Below are 14,437 nucleotides of genomic sequence, written 5' to 3' on the forward strand. Positions count from 1 at the left end.
CATGTAGAGGACACACAAATATTTAGTGAGCATTAAAAGTTTCTGCCATGGGCCAATATATGTGGGGCACCAAGAGCAGGAGAGAATGGTGGAAAGCCACAGCAATTAAGAGTTGAAGAGTGTCATTCCACATTCCCATTATTTTCTGCCCAAGTTTCAGCTGCATTGAGCCCTAGACCTGTTGGGATGACTCAAACTTTCATTTGCATGAGACCTGACACCTTGGTTGTTTTATTCTTATTGCATTACAGGTTGAGTATCCCTTATTCAAAATGCTTGGGACCAGAAGTGTTCTGAATTTTGTATTTTTTCAAATTTGGAATATTTGCATATGGATAATGAGGTATCTTGGGGTTGGAACATGAATCTAAACATGAAATTTATATTTCATATACACCTTATACACCTAGTTTGAAGGTAATTTTATACAATATTCTTCATAATGCTGTGCAGGAAACAGTTTGCTTACATTGAACCTTCAGAAAGCCAAGGTGTCACTTGTCTCAGTCACTCATGTGGACAAACTGTGGTTCCTTGGCAGTTACCATCATTCCTAACCAATGACTGCTACCAATAAGCAGACATTTTCTTACAGTTATTCACACATAAGTATTAAAGAGTAACAAATATGACATACCATCAATGCAGCAAAAAAAAAAAAAAAACCAAAAAAACGTGTTCTGGATTACTAAGCAGCACAGTAGCATCACCAGAATACGTGGGGACGCTGAATAAACTGTGTTGTATGCCTGCGTTTTGACTTTGACCTATCACGTGAGGTCATGTGTGGAATTTTCCACTTGTGTCATGTCAGAGCTAAAAAATTTTGGAATTTGGAACATTTCTGGTTTTCAGATTAGGGATGCTCGGCTTGTATCTCAATTTTTCATTGACCGGAAATATTGGATCAGAAAGTCTTAAGCATACCAGAGCTAACTGTAAGGGAGACTGGGAAAGGTAGTATGACTTTGTGCAAAGCAGGCAGAGGGGTAAGTCTAGTGAATACACAGCATATCCCTCCACGCCCCTCCCTTGCCTTGACCAATTCATTTTTGCTGTTCTATGCAGTTCTTCTTGAATATGTTTCAAAATTATGACAAGGTTCTAGTTTCATTAAGCATCTATTAAATTCATTTTTAAAAAAATGTTTGATTTGTTTCAGGGAGAAGGCAAACCACTCTTCCATTTTTTTTCTTTTTTCTCTTTTTAAATAGAGATTGGGGGCCAGGCACAGTGGCTCACACTTGTAATCCCAGCACTTTGGGAGGCCAAAGCGGGTGGATCACTTGAGGTCAGGAGTTCAAGACCAGCCTGGCCAACAGGGTGAAACCCCATCTTTACTAAAAATACAAAAAAATTAGCCAGGCACGGTAGCACATTCCTGTGGTCCCTGCTACTCAGGAGGCTGAGGCAGGAGAATTGCTTGAACCTGGGAGACGGAGGTTGCATTGAGCCAAGATCATGCCACGGCACTCCAGCCTAGGCAACAGAGTGAGACTCCATCTCAAAAAACAAGCAAAAAAAAAAAAAAAAAAAAAAAACAACAAAACAAAAAACAAAACAACAACAAAAAAACACAACTAAATAGAGAGCGGGGGTCTCAGTCTATTGCCCAGGGTGGTCTCAAACTCCTGGTCTCAAATGATCCTCCCTCCTCAGCCTCTCAAGGTGCTGGAATTGCAAATATGAGCCACTGTGCCCAGCCTGCTCTTCCATTTTTATCTAGAAACCTGGACACCGTTGATTGCACTACCTATTTATTTTTAGTGGCCACGTTGTAGGCTGTTGCAGATCCTCACATTTGAAATAATTAAAATTTTTGTTCTCAGGACCTAGGATTACTTCTCTAGATAATTAAATATTACTTAGTGCTGCCAGTTATGTTATGAAAATACCTTAGAAATGGGCCGGGTGCGATGGCTGACATCTGTAATCCCAGTACTTCGAGAGGCTGTGGTGGAGGACTGCTTGAGCCCAAAGAGTTTGAGACAGGCCTGGACAACATAGGGAAACTCTGTCCCAACAACAACAACAACAACAACAAAGGTTAGCTGGGCGTGGTGGCATGTGCCTGTAGTCCAAGCCACTCGGGAGGCTAAGGTGGAGGGCTCACTTGAGCCCAGGAGTTCGAGGCTACTGTCAGCCATGTTTGTGCCACTTCACTCCAGCCTGGGTGATGGAGCGAGATCCTGTCTTAAAAAAAAAAAAAAAAAAGAAAAAAAGAGAAAAGAAGATTTTATCTTCTTTGTGCAGTATCCAGAAAAACTCAAAGTCAAACACTAAATTCAATGTTGTAAGTTGAGAGAAAACCTTTTGTGTTGATAGCATGAGAAAAATGAGCAATTGTTCTTTGAATGTATTCTTGGTATGATTTTCTGTAAGAACTTCCAGGTAATACCCCTTGGGTGGTAAGAATTCCTCAGCCAAGTCATGATTGAGTCAGGAAACCCAGTACAACCACTTTGCCATGTGCTTCAGCCAGAGAGAGGGTGGGGAGGTATCAGTTAGCATCTGTTTATCAAGTGCTTCATGGGGGCTCAACACTATTGGGGAGACCAGAACCCCTGCACCCTGGGATGACAGCTGGTATTAAGAGTGAGATGGGCCGGGCGCGGTGGCTCACGCCTGTAATCCCAGCACTTTGGAGGGCTGAGGTAGGAGGATCGCTTGAGCCCAGGATTTCCATACCACCTTGGGCAGCATGATCAAACCCCATCTTTACAAAAAATGCAGAAATTAGCTAAGTGTAGTGGCGCTGGCGCCTGTAGTCTCAGCTACTTGGGAGGCTGAGGTGGAGAATCACTTGAGCCCAGAAGGTTGAGGCTGCAGTGAGCCGAGATCAAACCACTGCAGTATGGTCTGGGTGACAGAGCCAGACCCTATCTCCCCGCCTCTCCGACAAAAAGAAAAAAAAAGAAACAACTTTGAGATATGCAGAGGTTAGACACAGCTTACAAAGTAGAGATGATATATTCTTGTGCATATTGCTGGATTGTGACTGAGAGAATTCATGTGAAATGTAGTAACTTTTAGAGGGCCACACATGTGTTAGCTGATTTTTTTTTTTTTTTCAGAGGCAAGGTCTGGCTGTGTTGCCCAGGCTGGCATGCAGTGGCTATTCACATGTGTGACCATAGTACACTACAGCCTGGACCTCTTGAGCTCAAGTGATCCTCCTGCCTTACCCTCCCAAGTAGCTAGGACTACAGATGTGTGCCACTGCTCTTGGCTTTTAGCTGCTACTTTATTGTAAGACCCAAGTTGGCCAAAGTCAAAATAGGCAAGTCCAGACTACTCTGGCTGTGTGTTGGGCACCTTAAGCTTAACCCTCCACATCTCCTTGGCCTTTTCAGGAGATCCCCGCCAGGTGCAGTTTGAGACCTCACCATTGGTTGTAAGTTTATTTTGCTGCACAGATGGAATTTAGGATAAGCCCTCAGCTATGTGCTCTCTGAGAAAGTGTCTAGTGTGTGTTGGTGTAAGACACCTGGTATCTTTAGACAGCATGAGTCCCTTGTGATTACTACAGGTTCTGCAAAGAACTATTACTCTGGGCAAGGACTTTGTTGACATTCCCTTTAGCAGAGACTCGATGATGTTCACAGCCACCAGCTCTTAGGAAAGGCTGTTGTGGGCAGCAGCACAGCTGGACGTTGCTTTACTTACTGATGGGAGATTCATAAGGTAAATGAAACTTGAGCAGAACTTTCAAAAGATGGAGAGTCTCATCATTGTCATAATGTATATTTGACTCTTTCAAATGATTTTATTAAATAACTTATTATGAGGTTTATAATGCCAGAACTTGGGCCTCTTATTTCTAAGTCCTGTGATCTTTTTGTTCAACCACACTGAGGTCATTTGGCAGGTGAAAAAATGTAGATAAATTGAAGAGCTTCTATCAATGGGAGTATGATGTGGAGACAGGATAATGAAAAATTGTTTTTGAACATGCAGTCGAAACTGGAAACAGGAGAAAGTTGGTGGAGAATCACAATTACTTTGGAACGGGGTGCATTCATGTCTATGTGTGATGATAAGTCTTTGAGATCCATGGCCAGAAATTTGGGTAAAATGCATGTAGAAACTATAGATGTCTTGTCAGAATTGGGAAGGTAGGCAACATATGAGAAAGATATTTTGGCCATTCAATCTGAAGGGGCAGTGGTGAGATGGACAGTCGTGTACAAAGTGGCAGTCCAAAAACAGGGGGAAAGGCTCTGGACTGAGTTTTCAGTGATGGGAAGACCACTGGTATATGGGAGACTAGCTGGGGGAGGGTGTGAGGAAGCTCATTGATGACACCAGCCAATGGCTACTAGGGACAGCATTGTGGTTGAATGGGAAGGATATTTGGAAAAAAATAAAATCAATCTCTGCCAAGTCTTCCCATTATGAACACTGGCCTACGGTTTCCTCGTGGTGAGTGATCTCAACCCAAAAGAGCTCACAAGAAGATGTATTTAGGAGTGAGCATGAATGCAGGAGGAGAAACAGGTGTCAGAGATGCTTTGTCTCATCTGAGTGTGCTGAGAAGAAGGGATTGATGGCCAGAGTAAAAAGAAGCAGAGAAACCTATTTTTTTTTTTTTTTTTGAGGCGGAGTCTCACTGTGTCGCCCAGGCTGGAGTGCAGTGACGCAATCTCTGCTCACTGCAAGCTCCGCCTCCTACGTTCACAGCATTCTCCTGCTTCAGCCTCCCGAATAGCTCGGACTACAGGTGCCCGCCACCGCCCCCAGCCAATTTTTTTTGTGTTTTTAGCAGAGACAGGGTTTCACCGTGTTAGCCAGGATGGTCTCAATCTCCTGACCTCGTGATCCGCCCACCTCAGCCTCCCAAAGTGCTGGAATTACAGGCGTGAGCCACTGCGCCCGGCCGAGAAACCTATTTTTGATGTTTATATTTGGTGAGTGTTTCTTTTTACTGTTTAATCATGGTTTTGAAAGCCATAAGGAAGGAAAAGCATGGCAATGCTAATTGCAGTGGATTTAAAACACGTCTGTGTGTTCTTTGACACTTCTCCCATCAAGGACCTAATTCCCTTTCCTTTGGTCCTAGTTAATAGAATGTGTTAGAAATGCATGACCACAGAGGCTGGTCATAAATGGCGACACAGCATTCCCCTGGCTTTGTTTCCCAGGATACTTGCTCTTACAGCCCACCTGCCCTGCTGGGAGGATGCTGGGAAAACCTTGAGAGCCATGTGCAGCTGTCTGGCCAGCAATCCCAGCCTTGTTCCCAGCCAGCTGCCAGACCTGGGAGTGAGGAAGCCTTCCAGAAGACCCCAGCCTAGTCCCCATCTGACAGCGACCTCATGAGATATCCTGAGTGAGATCTACCTGGCTGAGCCCAATAAACCCATGAAAACATCAGAGGTTTTTCTCCTTCTCTTCCTTTCTCTCCTCCTCCTCATGAAAATTGCTGCAGTTTTATGCTACTAAGTTTGGGCTGATTTGTTACACAGCAATAGAAAACTGAAACATCAATCAATGGCACGTTGTTAGAAATTATCAAAGGCAGTGGGCACGGTTTCTCATGCCTGTAATCCTAGCACTTTGGGAGGTAGAGGTGGGCAGATTGCTTGAGGCCAGGAGTTCGAGACCAGCCTGGGCAACATGGTAAAACCTTGTCTCTATAAAAATTAGCTGGGCTTGGTGGCATGCATGGGTAGGCCCAGCTACTTGGGAGTCTGAGATGAGGGATCGATTGAGCCCAAGAAGTCAAGGCTGCAGTGAGCTGTGATTGCACCACTGCACTCAAGCCTGGGCTACAGAGCAAGACCCTGTCTGAAAGAAAGAAAGAAAGAAAGAATGAAAGAATGAAAGAAAGAAAGAGAAAGAAAGAAAAGAAAGAGAAAGAAGGAAAGAATGAAAGAAAGAAAAGAAAGAAGGAAAGAAAGAAGGAAGAAGTTACCAAAGGACCCATACTATTTCTTCTTAATATTCTTTCTCATTCTCCTTTATTCTTCCTATCTCTGTAAGAAAGCACACTGATGATAACTCGTATACAGTTTGTGCAGAAGTGAGTTTTGACCAAGTATTGCCCCAGGTGGTCCTTGATCATGGAACCTGGTGGGATGTGCTAGCAACTGTGACCAAGGCCAGGCCATGAAGCTGCGCATCCAAGAAGTTGATGCTTCAGACTCTTTCCACGTTCTCAGAAGGGAAAGAGTGAGACAGTTACTATGTAGGTGGGTGTTTTGTTTTGTTTCTTAAACTAATTGTGATTCATGTGCTCTTGGCACAGTTTGTCTCCATGACTTTCATTGGACTCAGGGTTGGGTTTTGGGGTATCACTTACCAGTGTGCAAACACTACGTTTCCGGGGGAGGAAAGCTCTAGATTGCAAGGGAGAGAAGCAAAGTGAAAAATCCTGCCCAAATGAGTAATAATAATTGCTAACCCCCATGGACTTATTGTCACATTATTATTTTTACATAATGTATATTTTACTGTATGAGTAAGCTTCAAAGACTTTCAAAACCCTTTTTCTTACTTTAAATAGTGAATTTTACAGATCATGAAGTTGGTAATTATATAAAAGCCATAGCTGTTCTGCATCTGGTATGGAACTCTTGGCAGTGCTCCCCTTGGGGATCTGCTCCACCTTTTGAGAATAGAACTCTTGGGCTTCCTGAGAGTCTTGAGGAGCAGAGGAAGAAAGAGCCTTAGCGCAGTCCTCCCGGAGAACAGATGGGGGAGGAGATGCCTGCGGGGCTATGCGCCTCCAGGAAAATTCTGGAAAACTCAGGGAGGGACCTGAAAGGCAGCAGGACCTGGAGGGGCAGTGGATGGCACCCTACCAGCCTGCTTGGTGACAGGCATGGAATGGCTTTGAGATGTACAATTTTGAAGCTCTCGTCAGTACTTGTCACAGTCTAAAGTGAAGCAGCCCCTACTCTCCTCCCTTCAACCATTCTCCATTTTTTTTTCCGCAAGTTTAGACAAGGACTAAGTCACTGCAAGTGGAAAACAAGATGATTCCAGTAGTCTCTCCTTATCCAAGCCTTCACATTCTGCCCTTTGGGTTCCTTTCAGTCAATAGCAGTCCAAAAATATTCAATGGAATATTCCAGAAATAACACAATTCATAAACTTTAAATTGCATGCTGCTCTGAGTAGCGTGATGAAATCTCACGATGTCCTGCCCAGGATGTGAATCATCATCCATTTGTCCAGCGTCTCCATGTTGCCTTGTGCTTCTCGCCCACAAGTCACTTAGCAGTCTGGGTTATCAGAGCACCTGTCGTGGTATCACAGTGCTGGTGCTCAAGTCATCCTGATTTTTCCTAATGAAAGCACAAGAATAGTGATGCTGACGATTCAGATATGTCAAAGAGAAGCTGTAAAGTCCTTCCTTTAAGTGAAAAGGTGAAAGCTCTCAAATTTATCACATAACTTTTATTACAGTATACTGTAATAGCTGTTCTATTTTATTTTTGTTTACTGTTGTTCATCTTTGTGCCTAGTTTACAGATTAAACTTTATCATAGGTATGTATGTATAGGAAAAAACATATAATATGTAGGGTCCATTACTACCCATGGTTTCAGGTATCCAGTGGGGGTCTTGGAACATATCCTCTGTGGATAAGGGGTGACTACTGCAGTTCAGTTCCACATCTATGTATTGAGCACATATGAGGAGCCAGGCTATAGAGGAACAAAGATGAGCAACACGCACTCCCTGCCCTTAGATGGACCACAACAGTGATCTCCACATAATGTGCCAAGGAGCAAGTGGAGGGCTACCCAATGCTGGGGTTACAGAGGGCCACTCTTACTGCTGGATCGATTGTAATGCTAGCTTGGAAACATTACGTGGTCCCCTCTTTGTCTTTTTCACTCTTGGTTTTATAGTCCTGTCTCATTACTTACTGCTTTTTAGGGCAATCTGCACCATTTCTTAGGTATGTTGTAGACGGGAATCATCCGTGTAACTAAGTAAAAGATCGTATTAACTAGCATTTACTGAGGGCTTTCCATATGAGGGCTTTTATCAGTATTTTCTCGTTCAATTCTCATGAAAACTCTAGTGAGAAGGTTCCATTATTATCCTTTCTTTATACATGTGGCCAGTGAGGCACAGAGAGGGTCATTAATATGCTGAAGTTTACACAGCTGGTGCATGTAGAGCCAGGGTTTGGAGCTCACTTTCTGTACATCTGGCTCTAACTGAACACTGGTATCCTGTCTAATCATGAGATTTAATTGCTCAATGAATAAACTCTTTGCTGGACTGATTCATTCTGAGCAAGAATGCTATGCTCTTGAATCCTCTACTGAAAGGTCAAGACGTTGGCGTCTCCTGAGAGTTCAAGGTCTCAGGGGCCTCTCCAGAGAAGGAAGCTGGGTGTCGCCTTATGCACATGGGTCAGGGCCCTCACCTTTCTCAGAACATGGGACAAGGGGCCACATTGTGCCCACCCTGAGCCTCTTTGGATTTTGGATCCGTAGATTTTCCTTTTTAGTGGACATCAGTATTTTATTTGTTCTTGCATGCCTGTTCTTGCAGTGTAAAGCAAGCCAGAACTGTCTTCTTTCCATGAGAATCTGAGCTAGCTTAGTTCTAACCGGCTGCTGTACTTTAGAAAAAAATGTAAGACAGCTGAAATATGTAAGTTGGAAAACAAGGATTTCCAAATACCATGCCAGGATTTGCTAAGCATTCAGATATCCTGAGCCTTCAGAAAGAAAAAAATTATTAGATGCCTGTGGTATGTAAGGTTTCCACAGTTATCTTCTAATTTATTCACACTGACATTCAAATTCATTTTCAAGGACTTTTCCATCTTCTGGCATTTATGTATGATTGAATAATGTTGATACATTTATGATTGCATAATATTATAAAATATTAACCAAAGTTTTCTTCTCCCAGTATTTCTTTTTTCTTTTCTTCGCATTTTCCCTTAATTAAGTGCTCACTACTTCTCAAACTGACTATGAATTGGAATCACCTGGAAAGTGTTTACAAATGAATCCTACCTGGGCCTCACCCTCAGATTGAGTAAATCAGTATTTCTTTAGGCCTGGCCCAAATATGGGTATTTTTGAAAAGTATTCTAGAGGATTTTAATATGCAACAAAATTTGAGAACCCCTGGAGTGACTAAACTTCTCGTTTTCAGGGGGATTCTCATGCAAAGGATAAAAATTCAAGGTAAACAAATATATTCTTGGCATTTGAGCTTTTTGTTTTTGTTTTTGTTTTTGAGATGGAGATTTGCTCTGCTGCCCAGGCTGGAGTGCAGTGGCGCAATTCTCTGCTCACTGCAGCCTCTGCCTTCCGGGTTCCAGCCATTCTTCTGCCTCAGCCTTGTGGGTAGCCTGGATTACAGGCACACGCCACCACACCTGGCTAATTTTTGTATTTTTAGTAGAGACAGGGTTTCACCTTGTTGGCCAGGCTGGTCTTGAACTCCTGATCTCAGATGATCCACCCGCCTTGGCCTCCCAAAGTGCGGGGATTACAGGTGTGAGCCACCACGCCCGGCCGGCATTTGAGTTTTAACAGACTAGCAGGGGAGTAGAAAGGACACAAGACAAACAGAAGATATGGCAGAAATGAGAATGAATAACAGCAAGGCTTCCTTCTCCCACAAGAGGAAAAGGTGCCTTGGACTGCTAAGGCAGCCCAGGGGGTGAAAGGAAGAACTAGAGGGAGAATGCCAGACCTTAAGTATTTTGGGGTCTTGGAGACTCTCTTAGACACAAGGCATAGACCATACACCTGGATGGGGGACCAGGAGGGGCACCGGCCATCTGAACAGGTGCCTTCATGGACAGACATAGAGAACACCAGACGCCACCTCCCTCCTATGCCTCATCCCTGGGCACAATGCGGGTTTCCTAGAACTTAGATGACATTCTTGGAAAGAAAAGGAGAATATTGAATTTTGGCAGAGGAAAGGGAGGGCTCCGAATAGAAATTAGGTTGAATTATAGAAAATAAGAATGCATCTTACACACCTGATTCTGACATTTGTGCACACTGCATTTGGCACAACAAATAAAAACTCTCTTCCTTTGGCCCTGGTGATTCTGTTCAGCAGCAACAGATTTGCTCTTGACCACCTTGTTTTTGAGTGTAGTATGTTCTTAATAGAGGCCTAAAGAAACTGTTGCTTACCAGTTATTGTTGAAGGTTGATACCAATCACCACTTTAATATTTGTGTACTCTACCAAGCTGACCAAATTCCATTTGATGGCACTACCAAGTAATTCTGGGTTTAATATTCCATACTGTCATCCATTATTATTATTATTTTTTTTTCTGAGATAGAGTCTCACTCTGTCACCCAGGCTGGAGTGCAGTGGCATGATCTTGGCTCACTGCAGCCTCTGCCTCCTGGGTTCAAGTGATTCTTCTGCCTCAGCCTCCTGAGTAGCTGGGATTACAGATGTGTGCCACCATGCCTGGCTAATTTTTGTATTTTTAGTAGAGACAGGGTTTCACCATGTTGGCTGGGCTGGTCTCAAACTCCTGGCCTCAAGTGATCCAACTTCCTCAGCCTCCCAAAGTGTTGGGATTACAGGTGTGAACCACCATGCCCGGCCACTGTCATCCATTATTAGAAGCAATTTAATAAATTAAGAAGTCTAAAAATGAATTTTGTTTATGTATTAAATAAGTAGTATATTCACATTGTCTTAATCCCAGAGAGAGAGAGAAAGAGAAAAAAAAATGGTATGTAGTAAAAATCTTCTTCATTCAGTCTGGTTCCTTAGCTACCCAGCTGCCTTCAGAAGCAACCAATGTTATCAGTTTCTTATGTGTCCGTCAGAGACAATCAATGCTCATCAACATAGATGTGTAAACCTTCTCTGATTTATTTTTCTTTTCCCTCAAATGGCAACTAATATAAATTGATCTAGACCTTGATTTCTATAACAAGGCATGATGGAGTCCTCCATTCTTTTTTATGGCTGCATGGTATATCACTGAATGCATACCTTATGATTTATTTAACCAGTCCTTATTGAGAGTTTTAGATTGCTGCCATTCATTAAGCATTTTTAAAAGTAATTGAAGATCTGGGATCCTCTGAAGAGCTTCAACTCCTCCTCTTCCTCCTCCTCTAGAATTACCAATTTGATAATGATATAAGTGTACGAATCTCAATTGCTATTATTTTCTCAGCGTTTCAGCACATTTAGAAAGGATTTTAATTTTATACATTAAAAGATACTTTATCATGAAATCATTACATTTATACTCTTAAGCAGTTTTACGGGCTTTTTATTTTCCGTTTTTCATAACCCCATAAAATTTTTATGTTCCGAATCCATTTTTGCTGGTCTTGGATAATGTCTGCTTTAGTGCAGTTGATAATACTTCAATATGCTATCATGCCGTTCTATGACTTCAAAGTATAAATAAAGAACTTAGAAATATCATTAAAAATTAAGTCATTTTCTGTTTGAAAATTCTTGTTTTGGTTAAAATCACTTGCCTCAACTGCTGGAGAAGCCTGGCTGTGATGGTTAATACTGAGTGTCAACTTGATTGGTTTGAAAGATAAAAAGTATTGATCCTGGGTATGTCTGTGAGGGTGTTGCCAAAGGAGTTTAACATTTGAGTCAGTGGGCTGGGGAAGGCAGACCCACCCTTAATCTGGGTGGGCACCATCTAATCAGCTGCCAGTGCAGCTAGAATATAAGCAGGCAGAAAAATGTGAAAAGAGAGACTGGCCTAGTCTCCCAGCCTACATCTTTCTTGTGTGCTGGATACTTCCTGCCCTTGAACATCAGACTCCAGGTTCTTCAGTTTTGGAACTCAGGCTGGCTTTCCTTGCTCCTCAGCCTGCAGACGGCCTATTGTGGGACCTTGAGATTGTGTGAGTTAATACTTAATAAACTCCGCTTTATATGTATTTGGGTTCCATTAGTTCTGTCCCTCTAGAGAACCCTAATACGCTGGCTAAAAACAACACCCTATCTTGCAGAACAAACACATCATACTTTCTATTATTTAAGATTTTTCATAAATAAATCCAACTTAGCCTCATCAGGTTGATTTTTCAAATGATTTAAGCTATTTTTAGGCAAAATTGATGATACCCTCTGAAATGTAAGTCCTTTTCTTTGACTGTCAGGCTGTGTTTTGGGATTCCACATTGGCATTGATCAGATTTAGAACTACAGAATCTTATTATTGAAATGGACATTAAGGTTACATGATCTTGCCACTCATGACACAACACACGACTGCTGTCCTCTTACCAGCGGTTGTCTTTAGTTGGCAACTTTCTGGAGAAAGGGAATTGCCACTCTGCTAGGGAGATCATCCTGTCTTTAAAAGATTTTCCAAATTTTTATACTTAAATATAATGATCTCCTTTTTAATCAAAAGAACAACATATCATACTAGCGCTCCTGGTGACAGCAGATTAAGCTAAAGGCAAATGATGGGTGACATGAGTCTAAAATCAACAGAAATCTGAAAAGTCATGAAGAGAAGTTTTCAAGAAATGCTAATTTCCCTCAAACTTCATGTCAAAAATATCAGAAAAAGCATATTGTTAATATTTTTCTTTTCCTTGCCTGCTCCTTGAAATTCACCCAAATGATCTTTTGAATGCTAGGGAGGTTCACTAATGTTTAAAAGCATCATCTTATTCTGAAGATAGTGACTCCATGTCGTGTTACTGTCCTTATAGCCTACAATGCTATAAGTTAGCTCAGGGTAATGGTCACAGAGCTGGATGATGTCTAGGCCACATTTAAACACAGCATGGCTACAATTGATAAAACACTCAAAAATCTTACCTTCTTCCAAAGGTAATATGGGCATCGTAATTCTAGTGATGCTGCACTTACACATGGTGCTCCACTGTTTTTGAGTGTCAACGATCCATCCTCTCTCCCTCCAAAATTGCACCTCAATTTCCCTTTGGAAAACAAAGCTTCTGTTGGGCATAATGCTGATGGGACTGGCGTCCAAGGCATTTCCCATTTACCTACCATGAGGTAAGCATGTGACCCAAGTTCAGTCACACTCTCCCTTTGGAAGTTGAGTGTTAGGCCGAGATTAAAAGCAATTAGTGCTCATTCATTCAAGGGTATTACCCCAAAGAGACTAACATTTAGCTCTTATTCCTTCATAAGATCTGTTTCTGGAGCCTTGCTTCCCATTCTATGAGCCAATAAAATCTATTTTTACTTAAATTAGTTTGATCTGGTTTTGGTTGCTTGCAATCCAAGAACCCTCACATTTACAATGATGAAGACAGGATGTTGCGTGCGAATCATTTAGAGGCCCTCAGATGGTAGCTATACCAGGAATTCTATTTATTTTGTGAAGATTTTTAACTCCAACCAAAATGAAGTATTGTTGGAAGGTTAATTATGGAACTTTGCACAGAAAATTGAGTTGGAAAAAATCCTATTAATAAGCAGCTCAAAATTGCCAAGCTTACACAAATATTTTGACAGATCTATCCTTTCTGGATAGTTTAGACTCTCCTTGGGATGAGTTATCCAAGCTGTTGGTACTGCTGTTGAAGCTGGGAGATCAGGAGTGGTGCCTGGGCTCTCTGGCAGATTTCGCAGTGATGGGGAAGAGCTGTCCACACAGCTTTGTCTATTTTCTTTAATCTGGATCATCTGTGCTCCTAGAACCCACCTCTAGATTTCATTCCAGACTTCAGAAACCTTTCTCATTAACTCTTTTTGTCATCTTTATCAAGTTCCATAGATAAGCTCAGTTGGTCTGTGGAGGCAGCGTGAATGTCCATTTGTAATTTTAATGTCCGAAAATAATGGTTTTTGCAATAAGTGAGAAGACTGACCTTACACCACTCTATCTCTAAAATCCGACTTATTTTTTCAAGATAGTAAAAATCCCAATTTTGGGGGTGGGGGTGACAGGGGCTTACTCTGTTGCTGAGGCTGCAGTACAATGGCATGATTAGAACTTACTGCAACCTTGAACTCCTAGGCTTAAGTGATCCTCCTTCTTCAGCCTCCCAAGTAGCTGGGACTACAGGTGTGTACCACTATGCTCGGATAATTTCTTTTATAAGACGGGGTCTCTCTGTGTTGCCTGGGCTAGTCATGAATTCCTGGGCTCAAGTAATCCTCCTGCCTCAGCATTCCATAGTGTTGGGATTATAAGTGTGAGCCACCATACCCGGCCCCAAATATTCTTGTAATGTTTTTCTAGTTGACCACATCTGGAAAGAATCCACCCTACTCTGACACCCCATGATGGGTATTTTCCCATGCCAGGCTTGTTTACACTGATCCTGCACTGCTTTGTAATCCGGCCCTTATTTACAACCCTATGTCCCCACATTGTTCCCTAGCTGGTTGAGGGCATGTATTTGTTTCATGAAGCTTGCATCTCCTATGATGGTGGGTATGAATGAATGACATCTTTCTGTACCTCCCCCCTCACTTAATTCAAAAGTGTTGATGAATCCTGTTACTAATTG

The 14,437-nt window shown here is 42.2% G+C and overlaps 1 long non-coding RNA gene across 1 annotated transcript in view; it reads left to right on the plus strand.

The window, feature by feature from the left end:
* The first annotated feature begins 3,398 nt into the window (after positions 1 to 3,398).
* LOC115835580 overlaps positions 3,399 to 14,437 on the plus strand; it is a 106,550-nt gene continuing 95,511 nt past the window's right edge. Inside the window, exons 1-2 of the long non-coding RNA XR_004030625.1 lie at positions 3,399 to 3,684; positions 5,142 to 5,376. This is a non-coding gene — a long non-coding RNA (uncharacterized LOC115835580). The remainder of the gene's footprint in view (positions 3,685 to 5,141; positions 5,377 to 14,437) is intronic.

This window comes from Nomascus leucogenys, chromosome 1a, assembly GCF_006542625.1.
Source record: "Nomascus leucogenys isolate Asia chromosome 1a, Asia_NLE_v1, whole genome shotgun sequence".
Lineage (NCBI taxonomy): Eukaryota > Metazoa > Chordata > Mammalia > Primates > Hylobatidae > Nomascus > Nomascus leucogenys.